This window comes from Stenella coeruleoalba (genome assembly GCF_951394435.1).
Source record: "Stenella coeruleoalba genome assembly, contig: scaffold_57, whole genome shotgun sequence".
Classification (NCBI taxonomy): Eukaryota; Metazoa; Chordata; class Mammalia; order Artiodactyla; family Delphinidae; genus Stenella; species Stenella coeruleoalba.
The window spans coordinates 227,650-246,554 of NW_027646459.1; the positions used below are offsets into that span (position 1 = coordinate 227,650).

General features: G+C 43.7%; 1 long non-coding RNA gene across 3 annotated transcripts in view; it reads left to right on the forward strand.

Moving 5' to 3' along the window:
- The window catches only part of LOC307181096, a 993,591-nt gene that overhangs the window by 175,084 nt on the left and 799,602 nt on the right, over nt 1-18,905 (forward strand). For 2 of the 3 annotated variants that reach the window (XR_013825894.1, XR_013825895.1), the window contains exon 1: nt 14,792-15,075. The exons of the other annotated variant lie outside the window; for it this stretch is intronic. This is a non-coding gene — a long non-coding RNA (uncharacterized lncRNA). Of the gene's footprint in view, nt 1-14,791; nt 15,076-18,905 lie in introns of those variants that run through there. 3 annotated transcript variants of the gene reach the window in all.

Genomic DNA, 18,905 nt, shown 5'->3' on the forward strand with positions numbered 1-18,905 from the left:
CACGGCACGCTGAGCCTTTGGTTATTTCCTCCTCCTGGTGGGAAATGAGAGTTAAATTTGCCCGTCCAGACACCTCCAGCTAGCCTCTCATTGGTTCTCGCTATTCCTGTTCATCTTCCGCAGAAATTGCAAACTGGGCCAAACAGGAGGTTAAAGGCGCTGACTCTCCAAGTGGGGAGAGTGTTAGTAAAGCGTCTGGAATGTTGCACCCGAGTACCAGGGGAGGAAAACTGAGACATATTTGAACACGTCTCCCGATCACATGGTTGATCATACTCTTGGTTCCACATGCATGTTTTAGCTGAAGGAAGAATACCTAAAACCTGGGTAGTTGAAACCCGTGGAATGGGTACCATGCAATATGACTTCAAAGGGTCTTCATTTGCTCACCGAACCTCTCCAATCCTATCACTGCTGCGTTTATGCCCCTGTACACATGCTTGATTCTCTTTCGGAGACATAGCAATCCATAGGTTTTAAGATACTTACTAGTCAGGTACATTCTTAGGCGTTTAATATGCGGTGTTGAGTCCATTTCATTGAGCAAGGAGTAGCTCTTGTCTATTCCATATTTGGCTTAAGGAACTTTATCTGTGCTCATTTCAATCTCTGGTTTTATGCAGCAACCCAACTCACCTTTCCCCTTAAGCAAGCATAAGTTGGTTTTCTAAATTTGAGACCCTGTTCTGTTTTGGAATTCAGTTCCTGTGTAGCCAAGTTTACATTCCGTGTATTACTGATATCTTATGATGTTTCTTTTTCTGTGTGACTTATTTCAGTTAGAATCATCGTACCTGAATCTACTCATTATGCTGCTACGGGCCTGATGACATAGATTTCATTGCTGAGTGATACTGCATTGTACGTAAGTACCACAAGTTCTTTATCCATTTTTCACTTTCTGCGATGTTGAACTTGTACTGTAAACGAGGTTCTTGTAAACAGAGCCGTTCCAAACTTTGGGGTGGCTGTGTCTTTTTGATTTTAATTTCCCTAAGCTATAGGACCATAAGTGGAAGTGCCCTAGGCTCTGTTGCTTTGTTTTTTAGATGTTTCAGGAAACACCATACACTTCTCCCGAGTGTCTGTTGGCAATTTACATCCCGCCCATCAGCATAACAAGGCTCCCAGTTCTCAATGGCCTGTTGCCTTTCTGGATTTTACACTTTTTTCAGATGGCCCTTTTGACCAGGGGGAAGTGAGACTTCATTGTAGTGCAGATTTCCTTTGTAAGCTTGCTTGGTTGACCAAAAAGGGCGTATGCGTTTTTTCCTGATTATATTCAGGAAAAAACGCATACGCTCTTTTTGGCCAAGTGCATCATTGTGGACGTTCTGCCTCTTTTCCTATGCTTTCAATGCAATTCCGGTCTACCTCCTGAAATCGGTTTCCTGCAATTCTGCCCCGCTTTCAAGTCCTCTTGGCAGCCTTACTTCAGTCTATTTTTGGACGATAGCTGTCATTTATAACTCTGCAGGTTTGTGAATTACAGTGCCCCTGAGCTCCTTTCTTCAACTCGTTTTCTTGTGACCTGGCCGCAACACCGCAGGATGGCTTCAGGCCCTAATCTTGTTCCGGCCCGGCATGCTGAGCCTTTGGTTAATTCCTCTTCCTGGTGGGAAATGAGAGTTAAATTTGCCCGTCCAGACACCTCCAGCTAGCCTCTCATTGGTTCTCGCTATTCCTGTTCATCTTCCGCAGAAATTGCAAACTGGACCAAACAGGAGGTTAAAGGGACTGACTCTCCAAGTGGGGAGAGTGTTAGTAAAGCGTCTGGAATGTTGCACCCGAGTACCAGGGGAGGAAAACTGAGACATATTTGAACACGTCTTCCGATCACATGGTTGATCATACTCTAGGTTCCACATGCATGTTATAGCTGAAGGAAGAATACCTTAAACCTGGGTAGTTGAAACCTGTGGAATGGGTACCATGCAATATGACTTCAAAGGGTCTTCATTTGCTCACCGAACCTCTCCAATCCTATCACTGCTGCGTTTATGCCCCTGTACACATGCTTGATTCTCTTTCGGAGACATAGCAATCCATAGGTTTTAAGATACTTACTAGTCAGGTACATTCTTAGGCGTTTAATATGGGGTGTTGAGTCCATTTCGTTGAGCAAGGAGTAGCTCTTGTCTATTCCATATTTGGCTTAAGGAACTTTATCTGTGCTCATTTCAATCTCTGGTTTTATGCAGCACCCCAACTCACCTTTACCCTTAAGCAAGTATAAGTTGGTTTTCTAAATTTGAGACCCTGTTCTGTTCTGTAATTCAGTTCCTGTGTAGCCAAGTTTACATTCCGTGTATTACTGATATCTTATGATGTTTCTTTTTCTGTGTGACTTATTTCAGTTAGAATCATCATACCTAAATCCACTCATTGTGCTGCTAAGGGCCTGATGACACAGATTTCATTGCTGAGTGATATTGCTTTGTAAGTAAATACCACAACTTCTTTATCCATTTTTCACTTTCTGCGATGTTGAACTTGTACTGTAAACGAGGTTCTTGTAAACAGAGCCGTTCCAAACTTTGGGGTGGCTGTGTCTTTTTGATTTTAATTTCCCTAAGCTATAGGACCATAAGTGGAAGTGCCCTAGGTTCTGTTGCTTTGTTTTTTAGATGTTTCAGGAAACACCATACACTTCTCCCTAGTGGTTGTTGGCAATTTACATCCCGCCCATCAGCATAACAAGGCTCCCAGTTCTCCATGGCCTGTCCTGCCTTTCTGGATTTTACACTTGTTTCAGATGGCCCTTTTGACCTGGGGGAAGTGAGACTTCATTGTAGTGCAGATTTCCTTTGCAAGCTTGCTTGGTTGGCCAAAAAGGGCGTATGCATTTTTTCCAGAATATATTCAGGAAAAAACGCATACGCCCTTTTTGGCCAAGTGCATCATTGTGGACGTTCTGCCTCTTTTCCTATGCTTTCAATGCAATTCCAGTCTACCTCCTGAAATCGGTTTCCTGCAATTCTGCCCCGCTTTCAAGTCCTCTTGGCAGCCTTACTTCAGTCTATTTTTGGACGATAGCTGTCATTTATAACTCTGCAGGTTTGTGAATTACAGTGCCCCTGAGCTCCTTTCTTCAACTCGCTTTCTTTTGAGCTGGCCGCAACACCGCAGGATGGCTTCAGGCCCTAATCTGGTTCCGGTACGGCACGCTGAGCCTTTGGTTATTTCCTCTTCCTGTTGGGAAATGAGAGTTAAATTTGCCCGTCCAGACACCTCCAGCTAGCCTCTCATTGGTTCTCGCTATTCCTGTTCATCTTCCGCAGAAATTGCAAACTGGGCCAAACAGGAGGTTAAAGGCGCTGACTCTCCAAGTGGGGAGAGTGTTAGTAAAGCGTCTGGAATGTTGCACCCGAGTACCAGGGGAGGAAAACTGAGACATATTTGAACACGTCTCCCGATCACATGGTTGATCATACTCTGGGTTCCACATGCATGTTTTAGCTGAAGGAAGAATACCTAAAACCTGGGTAGTTGAAACCCGTGGAATTGGTACCATGCAATATGACTTCAAAGGGTCTTCATTTGCTCACCGAACCTCTCCAATCCTATCACTGCTGCGTTTATGCCCCTGTACACATGCTTGATTCTCTTTTGGAGACATAGCAATCCATAGGTTTTACGATACTTACTAGTCAGGTACATTCTTAGGCTTTTAATATGCGGTGTTGTGTCCATTTCGTTGAGCAAGGAGTAGCTCTTGTCTATTCCATATTTGGCTTAAGGAACTTTATCTGTGCTCATTTCAATCACTGGTTTTATGCAGCACCCCAACTCACCTTTCCCCTTAAGCAAGCATAAGTTGGTTTTCTAAATTTGAGACCCTGTTCTGTTTTGGAATGCAGTTCCTGTGTAGCCAAGTTTAATTCCGTGTATTAGTGATATCTTATGATGTTTCTTTTTCTGTGTGACTTATTTCAGTTAGAATCATCGTACCTGAATCCACTCATTGTGCTGCTACGGGCCTGATGACATAGATTTCATTGCTGAGTGATACTGCATTGTACGTAAGTACCACTAGTTCTTTATCCATTTTTCACTTTCTGTGATATTGATCTTGTACGGTAAACGAGGTTCTTGTAAACAGAGGCTTCCCAAACATTGGGGTGGCTGTGTGTTTTTGATTTTAACTTCCCTAAGCTATAGGACCATAAGTGGAAGTGCCCTAGGCTCTGTTGCTTTGTTTTTTAGATGTTTCAGGAAACACCATACACTTCTCCCGAGTGTCTGTTGGCAATTTACATCCAGCCCATCAGCATAACAAGGCTCCCAGTTCTCCATGGCCTGTCCTGCCTTTCTGGATTTTACACCTTTTTCAGATGGCCCTTTTGACCGGGGGGAAGTGAGACTTCATTGTAGTGCAGATTTCCTTTGCAAGCTTGCTTGGTTGGCCAAAAAGGGCGTATGCGTTTTTTCCTGAATATATTCAGGAAAAAACGCATACGCCCTTTTTGGCCAAGTGCATCATTGTGGACGTTCTGCCTCTTTTCCTATGCTTTCAATGCAATTCCAGTCTACCTCCTGAAATCGGTTTCCTGCAATTCTGCCCCGCTTTCAAGTCCTCTTGGCAGCCTTACTTCAATCTATTTTTGGACGATAGCTGTCATTTATAACTCTGCAGGTTTGTGAATTACAGTGCCCCTGAGCTCCTTTCTTCAACTTGCTTTCTTGTGACCTGGCCGCAACACCGCAGGATGGCTTCAGGCCCTAATCTGGTTCCGGCACGGCACGCTGAGCCTTTGGTTATTTCCTCTTCCTGGTGGGAAATGAGAGTTAAATTTGCCCGTCCAGACACCTCCAGCTAGTCTCTCATTGGTTCTCCCTATTCCTGTTCATCTACTGCAGAAATTGCAAACTGGGCCAAACAGGAGATTAAAGGCGCTGACTCTCCAAGTGGGGAGAGTGTTAGTAAAGCGTCTGGAATGTTGCACACGAGTACCAGGGGAGGAAAACTGATACATATTTGAACACATCTCCCGATCACACGGTTGATCATACTCTGGGTTCCACATGCATGTTTTAGCTGAAGGAAGAATACCTTAAACCTGGAGAGTTGAGACCCGTGTAATGGGTACCATGCAATATGACTTCAAAGGGTCTTCATTTGCTCACCGAACCTCTCCAGTCCTATCACTGCTGCGTTTATGCCCCTGTACACATGCTTGATTCTCTTTCGGAGACATAGCAATCCATAGGTTTTAAGATACTTACTAGTCAGGTACATTCTTAGGCGTTTAATATGCGGTGTTGAGTCCATTTCGTTGAGCAAGGAGTAGCTCTTGTCTATTCCATATTTGGCTTAAGGAACTTTATCTGTGCTCATTTCAATCTCTGGCTTTATGCAGCACCCAACTCACCTTTACCCTTAAGCAAGCATAAGTTGGTATTCTAAATTTGAGACCCTGTTCTGTTCTGTAATTCAGTTCCTGTGTAGCCAAGTTTCCATTCCGTGTATTACTGATATCTTATGATGTTTCTTTTTCTGTGTGACTTATTTCAGTTAGAATCATCATACCTGAATCCACTCATTGTGCTGCTAAGGGCCTGATGACACAGATTTCATTGCTGAGTGATATTGCTTTGTAAGTGAATACCACAACTTCTTTATCCATTTTTCACTTTCTGCGATGTTGAACTTGTACTGTACACGAGGTTCTTGTAAACACAGCCGTTCCAAACTTTGGGGTGACTTGTCGTTTTGATTTTAATTTCCCTAAGCTATAGGACCATAAGTGGAAGTGCCCTAGGCTCTGTTGCTTTGTTTTTTAGATGTTTCAGGAAACACCATACACTTCTCCCGAGTGTCTGTTGGCAATTTACATCCCGCCCATCAGCATAACAAGGCTCCCAGTTCTCCATGGCCTGTCCTGCCTTTCTGGATTTTACACTTTTTTCAGATGGCCCTTTTGACCGGGGGGAAGTGAGACTTCATTGTAGTGCAGATTTCCTTTGCAAGCTTGCTTGGTTGGCCAAAAAGGGCGTATGCGTTTTTTCCTGAATATATTCAGGAAAAAACGCATACGCCCTTTTTGGCCAAGTGCATCATTGTGGACGTTCTGCCTCTTTTCCTATGCTTTCAATGCAATTCCAGTCTACCTCCTGAAATCGGTTTCCTGCAATTCTGCCCCACTTTCAAGTCCTCTTGGCAGCCTTCCTTCAGTATATTTTTGGACGATAGCTCTCATTTATAACTCTGCAGGTTTGTGAATTACAGTGCCCCTGAGCTCCTTTCTTCAACTCGCTTTCTTTTCAGCTGGCCGCAACACCGCAGGATGGCTTCAAGCCCTAATCTGGTTCCGGCACGGCACGCTGAGCCTTTGGTTAATTCCTCTTCCTGGTGGGAAATGAGAGTTAAATTTGCCCGTCCAGACACCTCCAACTAGCCTCATTGTTTCTCGCTATTCCTGTTCATCTTCCGCAGAAATTGCAAACTGGGCCAAACAGGAGGTTAAAGGGATTGACTCTCCAAGTCGGGAGAGTGTTAGTAAAGCGTCTGGAATGTTGCACCCGAGTACCAGGGTACGAAAACTGAGACATATTTGAACACGTCTCCCGATCACATGGTTGATCATACTCTAGGTTCCACATGCATGTTTTAGCTGAAGGAAGAATACCTTAAACCTGGGTAGTTGAAACCCGTGGAATGGGTACCATGCAATATGACTTCAAAGGGTCTTCATTTGCTCACCGAACCTCTCCAATCCTATCACTGCTGCGTTTATGCCCCTGTACACACGCTTGATTCTCTTTCGGAGACATAGCAATCCATAGGTTTTAAGATACTTACTAGTCAGGTACATTCTTAGGCGTTTAATATTGGGTGTTGAGTCCATTTCGTTGAGCAAGGAGTAGCTCTTGTCTATTCCATTTTTGGCTTAAGGAACTTTATCTGTGCTCATTTCAATCTCTGGTTTTATACAGCACCCCAACTCACCTTTCCCCTTAAGCAAGCACAAGTTGGTTTTCTAAATTTGAGACCCTGTTTTGTTTTGGAATGCAGTTCCTGTGTAGCCAAGTTTACATTCCGTGTATTAGTGATATCTTATGATGTTTCTTTTTCTGTGTGACTTATTTCAGTTAGAATCATCGTACCTGAATCCACTCATTATGCTGCTATGGGCCTGATGACATAGATTTCGTTGCTGAGTGATACTGCATTGTACGGAAGTACCACAAGTTCTTTATCCATTTTTCACTTTCTGTGATATTGAACTTGTACGGTAAACGAGGTTCTTGTAAACGGAGGCGTCCCAAACTTTGGGGTGGCTGTGTCTTTTTGATTTTAATTTCCCTAAGCTATAGGACCATAAGTGGAAGTGCCCTAGGCTCTGTTGCTTTGTTTTTTAGATGTTTCAGGAAACACCATACACTTCTCCTGAGTGTCTGTTGGCAATTTACATCCCGCCCATCAGCATAACAAGGCTCCCAGTTCTCCATGGCCTGTCCTGCCTTTCTGGATTTTACACTTTCTTCAGATGGCCCTCTTGACCGGGGAGAAGTGAGACTTCATTGTAGTGCAGATTTCCTTTGCAAGCTTGCTGGGTTGGCCAAAAAGGGCGTATGCGTTTTTTCCTGAACATATTCAGGAAAAAACGCATACGCCCTTTTTGGCCAAGTGCATCATTGTGGACGTTCTGCCTCTTTTCCTATGCTTTCAATGCAATTCCAGTCTACCTCCTGAAATCGGTTTCCTGCAATTCTGCCCCGCTTTCAAGTCCTCTTGGCAGCCTTACTTCAGTATATTTTTGGACGATAGCTGTCATTTATAACTCTGCAGGTTTGTGAATTACAGTGCCCCTGAGCTCCTTTCTTCAACTCGCTTTCTTTTCAGCTGGCCGCAACACCGCAGGATGGCTTCAGGCCCTAATCTGGTTCTGGCACGGCACGCTGAGCCTTTGGTTAATTCCTCTTCCTGGTGGGAAATGAGAGTTAAATTTGCCCGTCCAGACACCTCCAGCTAGCCTCTCATTGGTTCTCGCTATTCCTGTTCATCTTTCGCAGAAATTGCAAACTGGGCCAAACAGGAGGTTAAAGGGACTGACTCTCCAAGTCGGGAGAGTGTTAGTAAAGCGTCTGGAATGTTGCACCCGAGTACCAGGGTACGAAAACTGAGACATATTTGAACACGTCTCCCGATCACATGGTTGATCATACTCTACGTTCCACATGCATGTTTTAGCTGAAGGAAGAATACCTTAAACCTGGGTAGTTGAAACCCGTGGAATGGGTACCATGCAATATGACTTCAAAGGGTCTTCATTTGCTCACCGAACCTCTCCAATCCTATCACTGCTGCGTTTATGCCCCTGTACACATGCTTGATTCTCTTTCGGAGACATAGCAATCCATAGGTTTTAAGATACTTACTAGTCAGGTACATTCTTAGGCGTTTAATATTGGGTGTTGAGTCCATTTCGTTGAGCAAGGAGTAGCTCTTGTCTATTCCATATTTGGCTAAAGGAACTTTATCTGTGCTCATTTCAATCTCTGGTTTTATGCAGCACCCCAACTCACCTTTACCCTTAAGCAAGAATAAGTTGGTTTTCTAAATTTGAGACCCTGTTCTGTTCTGTAATTCTGTACCTGTGTAGCCAAGTTTACATTCCGTGTATTACTGATATCTTATGATGTTTCTTTTTCTGTGTGACTTATTTCAGTTAGAATCATCATACCTGAATCCACTCATTGTGCTGCTAAGGGCCTGATGACACAGATTTCATTGCTGAGTGATATTGCTTTGTAAGTAAATACCACAACTTCTTTATCCATTTTTCACTTTCTGCGATGTTGAACTTGTACTGTAAACGAGGTTCTTGTAAACAGAGCCGTTCCAAACTTTGGGGTGGCTGTGTCTTTTTGATTTTAATTTCCCTAAGCTATAGGACCATAAGTGGAAGTGCCCTAGGTTCTGTTGCTTTGTTTTTTAGATGTTTCAGGAAACACCATACACTTCTCCCGAGTGGTTGTTGGCAATTTACATCCCGCCCATCAGCATAACAAGGCTCCCAGTTCTCCATGGCCTGTCCTGCCTTTCTGGATTTTACACTTTTTTCAGATGGCCCTTTTGACCGGGGGGAAGTGAGACTTCATTGTAGTGCAGATTTCCTTTGCAAGCTTGCTTGGTTGGCCAAAAAGGGCGTATGCGTTTTTTCCTGAATATATTCAGGAAAAAACGCATACGCCCTTTTTGGCCAAGTGCATCATTGTGGACGTTCTGCCTCTTTTCCTATGCTTTCAATGCAATTCCAGTCTACCTCCTGAAATCGGTTTCCTGTAATTCTGCCCCGCTTTCAAGTCCTCTTGGCAGCCTTACTTCAGTCTATTTTTGGACGATAGCTGTCATTTATAACTCTGCAGGTTTGTGAATTCCAGTGCCCCTGAGCTCCTTTCTTCAACTCGCTTTCTTGTGAGCTGGCCGCAACACCGCAGAATTGCTTCAGGCCCTAATCTGGGTCTGGCACGGCACGCTGAACCTTTGGTTATTTCCTCTTCCTGGTGGGAAATGAGAGTTAAATTTGCCAGTCCAGACACCTCCAGCTAGTCTCTCATTGGTTCTCGCTATTCCTGTTCATCTTCCGCAAAAATTGCAAACTGGGCCAAACAGGAGGTTAAAGGCGCTGACTCTCCAAGTGGGGAGAGTGTTATTAAAGCATCTGGAATGTTGCACCCGAGTACCAGGGGAGGAAAACTGAGACATATTTGAACACGTCTCCCGATCACATGGTTGATCATACTCTAGGTTCCACATGCATGTTTTAGCAGAAGGAAGAATACCTTAAACCTGGGTAGTTGAAACCCGTGGAATGGGTACCATGCAATATGACTTCAAAGGGTCTTCATTTGCTCACCGAACCTCTCCAATCCTATCACTGCTGCGTTTATGCCCCTGTACACATGCTTGATTCTCTTTCGGAGACATAGCAATCCATAGGTTTTAAGATACTTACTAGTCAGGTACATTCTTAGGCGTTTAATATGGGGTGTTGAGTCCATTTCATTGAGCAAGGAGTAGCTCTTGTCTATTCCATATTTGGCTTAAGGAACTTTATCTGTGCTCATTTCAATCTCTGGTTTTATGCAGCACCCCAACTCACCTTTACCCTTAAGCAAGAATAAGTTGGTTTTCTAAATTTGAGACCCTGTTCTGTTCTGTAATTCAGTCCCTGTGTAGCCAAGTTTCCATTCCGTGTATTACTGATATCTTATGATGTTTCTTTTTCTGTGTGACTTATTTCAGTTAGAATCATCATACCTGAATCCACTCATTGTGCTGCTGAGGGCCTGATGACACAGATTTCATTGATGAGTGATATTGCTTTGTAAGTAAATACCACAACTTCTTTATCCATTTTTCATTTTCTGCGATGTTAAACTTGTACTGTAAACGAGGTTCTTGTAAACAGAGCCGTTCCAAACTTTGGGGTGGCTGTGTCTTTTTTATTTTAATTTCCCTAAGCTATAGGACCATAAGTGGAAGTGCCCTAGGTTCTGTTGCTTTGTTTTTTAGATGTTTCAGGAAACACCATACACTTCTCCCGAGTGGTTGTTGGCAATTTACATCCCGCCCATCAGCATAACAAGGCTCCCAGTTCTCCATGGCCTGTCCTGACTTTCTGGATTTTACACTTTTTTCAGATGGCCCTTTTGACCGGGGGGAAGTGAGACTTCATTGTAGTGCAGATTTCCTTTGCAAGCTTGCTTGGTTGGCCAAAAAGGGCGTATGCGTTTTTTCCTGAATATATTCAGGAAAAAACGCATACGCCCTTTTTGGCCAAGTGCATCATTGTGGACGTTCTGCCTCTTTTCCTATGCTTTCAATGCAATTCCAGTCTACCTCCTGAAATCAGTTTCCTGCAATTCTGCCCCACTTTCAAGTCCTCTTGGCAGCCTTACTTCAGTCTATTTTTGGACGATAGCTGTCATTTATAACTCTGCAGGTTTGTGAATTACAGTGCCCCTGAGCTCCTTTCTTCAACTCGCTTTCTTGTGAGCTGGCCGCAACACCGCAGCATGGCTTCAGGCCCTAATCTGGTTCCGGCACGGCACGCTGAGCCTTTGGTTAATACCTCTTCCTGGTGGGAAATGAGAGTTAAATTTGCCCGTCCAGACACCTCCAGCTAGTCTCTCATTGGTTCTCGCTATTCCTGTTCATCTTCCGCAGAAATTGCAAACTGGGCCAAACAGGAGGTTAAAGGGATTGACTCTCCAAGTCGGCAGAGTGTTAGTAAAGCGTCTGGAATGTTGCACCCGAGTACCAGGGTACGAAAACTGAGACATATTTGAACACGTCTCCCGATCACATGGTTAATCATACTCTGGGTTCCACATGCATGTTTTAGCTGAAGGAAGAATACCTAAAACCTGGGTATTTGAAACCCGTGGTATGGGTACCATGCAATATGACTTCAAAGGGTCTTCATTTGCTCACCGAACCTCTCCAATCCTATCACTGCTGCGTTTATGCCCCTGTACACATGCTTGATTCTCTTTCGGAGACATAGCAATCCATAGGTTTTAAGATACTTACTAGTCAGGTACATTCTTAGGCGTTTAATATGCGGTGTTGAGTCCATTTCGTTGAGCAAGGAGTAGCTCTTGTCTATTCCATATTTGGCTTAAGGAACATTATCTGTGCTCATTTCAATCTCTGGTTTTATGCAGCACTCCAACTCACCTTTCCCCTTAAGCAAGCATAAGTTGGTTTTCTAAATTTGAGACCCTGTTCTGTTCTGTAATTCAGTTCCTGTGTAGCCAAGTTTACATTCCGTGTATTACTGATATCTTATGATGTTTCTTTTTCTGTGTGACTTATTTCAGTTAGAATCATCATACCTGAATCCACTCATTGTGCTGCTGAGGGCCTGATGACACAGATTTCATTGCTGAGTGATATTGCTTTGTAAGTAAATACCACAACTTCTTTATCCATTTTTCATTTTCTGCGATGTTGAACTTGTACTGTAAACGAGGTTCTTGTAAACAGAGCCGTTCCAAACTTTGGGGTGGCTGTTTCTTTTTGATTTTAAATTCCCTAAGCTATAGGACCATAAGTGGAAGTGCCCTAGGCTCTGTTGCTTTGTTTTTTAAATGTTTCAGGAAACACCATACACTTCTCCCGAGTGGTTGTTGGCAATTTACATCCCGCCCATCAGCATAACAAGGCTCCCAGTTCTCCAAGGCCTGTCCTGTCTTTCTGGATTTGACACTTTTTTCAGATGGCCCTTTTGACCGGGGGGAAGTGAGACTTCATTGTAGTGCAGATTTGCTTTGCAAGCTTGCTTGGTTGGCCAAAAAGGGCGTATGCGTTTTTTCCTGAATATATTCAGGAAAAAACGCATACGCCCTTTTTGGCCAAGTGCATCATTGTGGACGTTCTGCCTCTTTTCCTATGCTTTCAATGCAATTCCAGTCTACCTCCTGAAATCGGTTTACTGCAATGCTGCCCCGCTTTCAATTCCTCTTGGCAGCCTTACTTCAGTCTATTTTTGGACGATAGCTGTCATTTATAACTCTGCAGGTTTGTGAAATACATTGCCCCTGAGCTCCTTTCTTCAACTCGCTTTCTTGTGAGCTGGCCGCAACACCGCAGGATGGCTTCAGGCCCTAATCTGGTTCTGGCACGGCACGCTGAGCCTTTGGTTAATTCCTCTTCCTGGTGGGAAATGAGAGTTAAATTTGCCCGTCCAGACACCTCCAGCTAGTCTCTCATTGGTTCTTGCTATTCCTGTTCATCTTCCGCAGAAATTGCAAACGGGGCCAAACAGGAGGTTAAAGGGACTGACTCTCCAAGTCGGGAGAGTGTTAGTAAAGCGTCTGGAATGTTGCACCCGAGTACCAGGGTACGAAAACTGAGACATATTTGAACACGTCTCCCGATCACATGGTTGATCATACTCTGGGTTCCACATGCATGTTTTAGCTGAAGGAAGAATACCTTAAACCTGGGTAGTTGAAACCCGTGGAATGGGTACCATGCAATATGACTTCAAAGGGTCTTCATTTGCTCACCGAACCTCTCCAATCCTATCACTGCTGCGTTTATGCCCCTGTACACATGCTTGATTCTCTTTCGGAGACATAGCAATCCATTGGTTTTAAGATACTTACTAGTCAGGTACATTCTTTGGCGTTTAATATGGGGTGTTGAGTCCATTTCGTTGAGCAAGGAGTAGCTCTTGTCTATTCCATATTTGGCTTAAGGAACTTTATCTGTGCTCATTTCAATCTCTGGTTTTATGCAGCACCCCAACTCACCTTTACCCTTAAGCAAGCATAAGTTGGTTTTCTAAATTTGAGACCCTGTTCTGTTTTGGAATGCAGTTCCTGTGTAGCCAAGTTTACATTCCGTGTATTAGTGATATCTTATGATGTTTCTTTTTCTGTGTGACTTATTTCAGTTAGAATCATCGTACCTGAATCCACTCATTGTGCTGCTAAGGGCCTGATGACATAGATTTCATTGCTGAGTGATATTGCTTTGTAAGTGAATACCACAACTTCTTTATCCATTTTTCACTTTCTGCGATGTTGAACTTGTACTGTAAACGAGGTTCTTGTAAACAGAGCCGTTCCAAACTTTGGGGTGGCTGTGTCTTTTTGATTTTAATTTCCCTAAGCTATAGGACCATAAGTGGAAGTGCCCTAGGTTCTGTTGCTTTGTTTTTTAGATGTTTCAGGAAACACCATACACTTCTCCTGAGTGTCTGTTGGCAATTTACATCCCGCCCATCAGCATAACAAGGCTCCCAGTTCTCAATGGCCTGTTGCCTTTCTGGATTTTACACTTTTTTCAGATGGCCTTTTGACCGGGGGGAAGTGAGAGTTCATTGTAGTGCAGATTTCCTTTGGAAGCTTGCTTGGTTGGCCAAAAAGGGCATATGCGTTTTTTCCTGAATATATTCAGGAAAAAATGCATACGCCCTTTTTGGCCAAGTGCATCATTGTGGACGTTCTGCCTCTTTTCCTATGCTTTCAATGCAATTCCAGTCTACCTCCTGAAATCGGTTTCCTGCAATTCTGCCCCGCTTTCAAGTCCTCTTGGCAGCCTTACTTCAGTCTATTTTTGGACGATAGCTGTCATTTATAACTCTGCAGGTTTGTGAATTACAGTGCCCCTGAGCTCCTTTCTTCAACTCGCTTTCTTGTGACCTGGCCGCAACACCGCAGGATGGCTTCAGGCCCTAATCTGGTTCCGGCCCGGCATGCTGAGCCTTTGGTTAATTCCTCTTCCTGGTGGGAAATGAGAGTTAAATTTGCCCGTCCAGACACCTCCAGCTAGCCTCTCATTGGTTCTCGCTATTCCTGTTCATCTTCCGCAGAAATTGCAAACTGGGCCAAACAGGAGGTTAAAGGGACTGACTCTCCAAGTGGGGAGAGTGTTAGTAAAGCGTCTGGAATGTTGCACCCGAGTACCAGGGGAGGAAAACTGAGACATATTTGAACACGTCTCCCGTTCACATGGTTGATCATACTCTGGGTTCCACATGCATGTTTTAGCTGAAGGAAGAATACCTTAAACCTGGAGAGTTGAGACCGGTGTAATGGGTACCATGCAATATGACTTCAAAGGGTCTTCATTTGCTCCCCGAACCTCTCCAATCCTATCACTGCTGTGTTTATGCCCCTGTACACACACTTGATTCTCTTTTGGAGACATAGCAATCCATAGGTTTTAAGATACTTACTAGTCAGGTACATTCTTAGGCGTTTAATATGGGGTTTTGAGTCCATTTCGTTGAGCAAGGAGTAGCTCTTGTCTATTCCATATTTGGCTTAAGGAACTTTATCTGTGCTCATTTCAATCTCTGGTTTTATGCAGCACCCCAACTCACCTTTCCCCTTAAGCAAGCATAAGTTGGTTTTCTAAATTTGAGACCCTGTTCTGTTTTGAAATGCAGTTCCTGTGTAGCCAAGTTTACATTCCGTGTATTAGTGATATCTTATGATGTTTCTTTTTCTGTGTGACTTATTTCAGTTAGAATCATCGTACCTGAATCCACTCATTATGCTGCTAAGGGCCTGATGACATAGATTTCATTGCTGAGTGATACTGCATTGTACGTAAGTACCAGAAGATCTTTATCCATTTTTCACTTTCTGTGATATTGAACTTGTACGGTAAACGAGCTTCTTGTAAACAGAGGCGTCCCAAACTTTGGGGTGGCTGTGTCTTTTTGATTTTAATTTCCCTAAGCTATAGGACCATAAGTGGAAGTGCCCTAGACTCTGTTGCTTTGTTTTTTAGATGTTTCAGGAAACACCATACACTTCTCCTGAGTGTCTGTTGGCAATTTACATCCCGCCCATCAGCATAACAAGGCTCCCAGTTCTCCATAGCCTGTCCTGCCTTTCTGGATTTTACACTTTTTTCAGATGGCCCTTTTGACCGGGGGGAAGTGAGACTTCTTTGTAGTGCAGATTTCCTTTGCAAGTTTGCTTGGTTGGCCAAAAAATGCGTATGCGTTTTTTCCTGAATATATTCAGGAAAAAACGCATACGCCCTTTTTGGCCAAGTGCATCATTGTGGACGTTCTGCCTCTTTTCCTATGCTTTCAATGCAATTCCAGTCTACCTCCTGAAATCGGTTTCTTGCAATTCTGTCCCTCTTTCAAGTCCTCTTGGCAGCCTTACTTCAGTATATTTTTGAACGATAGCTGTCATTTATAACTCTGCAGGTTTGTGAATTACAGTGCCCCTGAGCTCCTTTCTTCAACTCGCTTTCTTGTGACCTGGCCGCAACACCGCAGGATGTCTTCAGGCCCTAATCTGGTTCTGGCACGGCACGCTGAGCGTTCGGTTAATTCCTCTTCCTGGTGGGAAATGAGAGTTAAATTTGCCCATCCAGACACCTCCAGCTAGCCTCTCATTGGTTCTCGCTATTCCTGTTCATCTTCCGCAGAAATTGCAAACTGGGCCAAACAGGAGGTTAAAGGGACTGACTCTCCAAGTGGGGAGAGTGTTAGTAAAGCATCTGGAATGTTGCACCCGAGTACAAGGGTACGAAAACTGAGACATATTTGAACACATCTCCCGATCACATGGTTGATCATACTCTAGGTTCCACATGCATGTTTTAGCTGAAGGAAGAATACCTTAAACCTGGGTAGTTGAAACCCGTGGAATGGGTACCATGCAATATGAATTCAAAGGGTCTTCATTTGCTCACGAACCTCTCCAATCCTATCACTGCTGCATTTATGCCCCTGTACACATGCTTGATTCTCTTTCGGAGACATAGCAATCCATAGGTTTTAAGATACTTACTAGTCAGGTACATTCTTAGGCGTTTAATATGGGGTGTTGAGTCCATTTCCTTGAGCAAGGAGTAGCTCTTGTCTATTCCATATTTGGCTTAAGGAACTTTATCTGTGCTCATTTCAATCTCTGGTTTTATGCAGCACCCCAACTCACCTTTCCCCTTAAGCAAGCATAAGTTAGTTTTCTAAATTTGAGACCCTGTTCTGTTCTGTAATTCAGTTCCTGTGTAGCCTAGTTTACATTCCGTGTATTATTGATATCTTATGATGTTTCTTTTTCTGTGTGACTTATTTCAGTTAGAATCATCATACCTGAATCCACTCATTGTGCTGCTAAGGGCCTGATGACACAGATTTCATTGCTGAGTGATATTGCTTTGTAAGTAAATACCACAACTTCTTTATCCATTTTTCACTTTCTGCGATGTTGAACTTGTACTGTAAACGAGGTTCTTGTAAACAGAGCCGTTTCAAACTTTGGGGTGGCTGTGTCTTTTTGATTTTAATTTCCCTAAGCTATAGGACCATAAGTGGAAGTGCCCTAGGCTCTGTTGCTTTGTGTTTTAGATGTTTCAGGAAACACCATACACTTCTCCCAAGTGTCTGTTGGCCATTTACATCCCGCCCATCAGCATAACAAGGCTCCCAGTTCTCCATAGCCTGTCCTGCCTTTCTGGATTTTACACTTTTTTCAGATGGCCCTTTTGACCGGGGGGAAGTGAGACTTCATTGTAGTGCAGATTTCCTTTGCAAGCTTGCTTGGTTGGCCAAAAAGTGCGTATGCGTTTTTTCCTGAATATATTCAGGAAAAAACGCATACGCCCTATTTGGCCAAGTGCATCATTGTGGACGTTCTGCCTCTTTTCCTATGCTTTCAATGCAATTCCAGTCTACCTCCTGAAATCGGTTTCCTGCAATTCTGCCCCGCTTTCAAGTCCTCTTGGCAGCCTTACTTCAGTCTATTTTTGGACGATAGCTGTCATTTATAACTCTGCAGGTTTGTGAATTACAGTGCCCCTGAGCTCCTTTCTTCAACTCGCTTTCTTGTGACCTGGCCGCAACACCGCAGGATGGCTTCAGGCCCTAATCTGGTTCCGGCATGGCATGCTGAGCCTTTGGTTAATTCCTCTTCCTGGTGGGAAATGAGAGTTAAATTTGCCCGTCCAGACACCTCCAGCTAGTCTCTCATTGGTTCTCGCTATTCCTGTTCATCTTCCGCAGAAATTGCAAACTGGGCCAAACAGGAGGTTAAAGGGACTGACTCTCCAAGTCGGGAGAGTGTTAGTAAAGCGTCTGGAATGTTGCACCCGAGTACCAGGGGAGGAAAACTGAGACATATTTGAACACGTCTCCCGTTCACATGGTTGATCATACTCTGGGTTCCACATGCATGTTTTAGCTGAAGGAAGAATACCTTAAACCTGGAGAGTTGAGACCCGTGTAATGGGTACCATGCAATATGACTTCAAAGGGTCTTCATTTGCTCACCGAACCTCTCCAATCCTATCACTGCTGCGTTTATGCCCCTGTACACACGCTTGATTCTCTTTTGGAGACATAGCAATCCATAGGTTTTAAGATACTTACTAGTCAGGTACATTCTTAGGCATTTAATATGGGGTGTTGAGTCCATTTCGTTGAGCAAGGAGTAGCTCTTGTCTATTCCATATTTGGCTTAAGGAACTTTATCTGTGCTCATTTCAATCTCTGGTTTTATGCAGCACCCCAACTCACCTTTCCCCTTAAGCAAGCATAAGTTGGTTTTCTAAATTTGAGACCCTGTTCTGTTTTGAAATGCAGTTCCTGTGTAGCCAAGTTTACATTCCGTGTATTAGTGATATCTTATGATGTTTCTTTTTCTGTGTGACTTATTTCAGTTAGAATCATCATACCTGAATCCACTCATTATGCTGCTACGGGCCTGATGACATAGATTTCATTGCTGAGTGGTACTGCATTGTACGTAAGTACCACAAGTTCTTTATCCATTTTTCACTTTCTGTGATATTGAACTTGTACGGTAAACGAGGTTGTTGTAAACGGAGGCGTCCCAAACTTTGGGGTGGCTGTGTCTTTTAGATTTTAATTTCCCTAAGCTATAGGACCATAAGTGGAAGTGCCCTAGGCTCTGTTGCTTTGTTTTTTAGATGTTTCAGGAAACACCATACACTTCTCCTGAGTGTCTGTTGGCAATTTATATCCCGCCCATCAGCATAACAAGGCTCCCAGTTCTCCATGGCCTGTCCTGCCTTTCTGGATTTTACACTTTTTTCAGATGGCCCTTTTGACCGGGGAGAAGTGAGACTTCATTGTAGTGCAGATTTCCTTTGCAAGTTTGCTTCCTTGGCCAAAAAGGGCGTATGCGTTTTTTCCTGAATATATTCAGGAAAAAACGCATACGCCCTTTTTGGCCAAGTGCATCATTGTGGACGTTCTGCCTCTTTTCCTATGCTTTCAATGCAATTCCAGTCTACCTCCTGAAATCGGTTTCCTGCAATTCTGCCCCACTTTCAAGTCCTCTTGGCAGCCTTACTTCAGTCTATTTTTGGACGATAGCTGTCATTTATAACTCTGCAGGTTTGTGAATTACAGCGCCCCTGAGCTCCTTTCTTCAACTCGCTTTCTTGTGAGCTG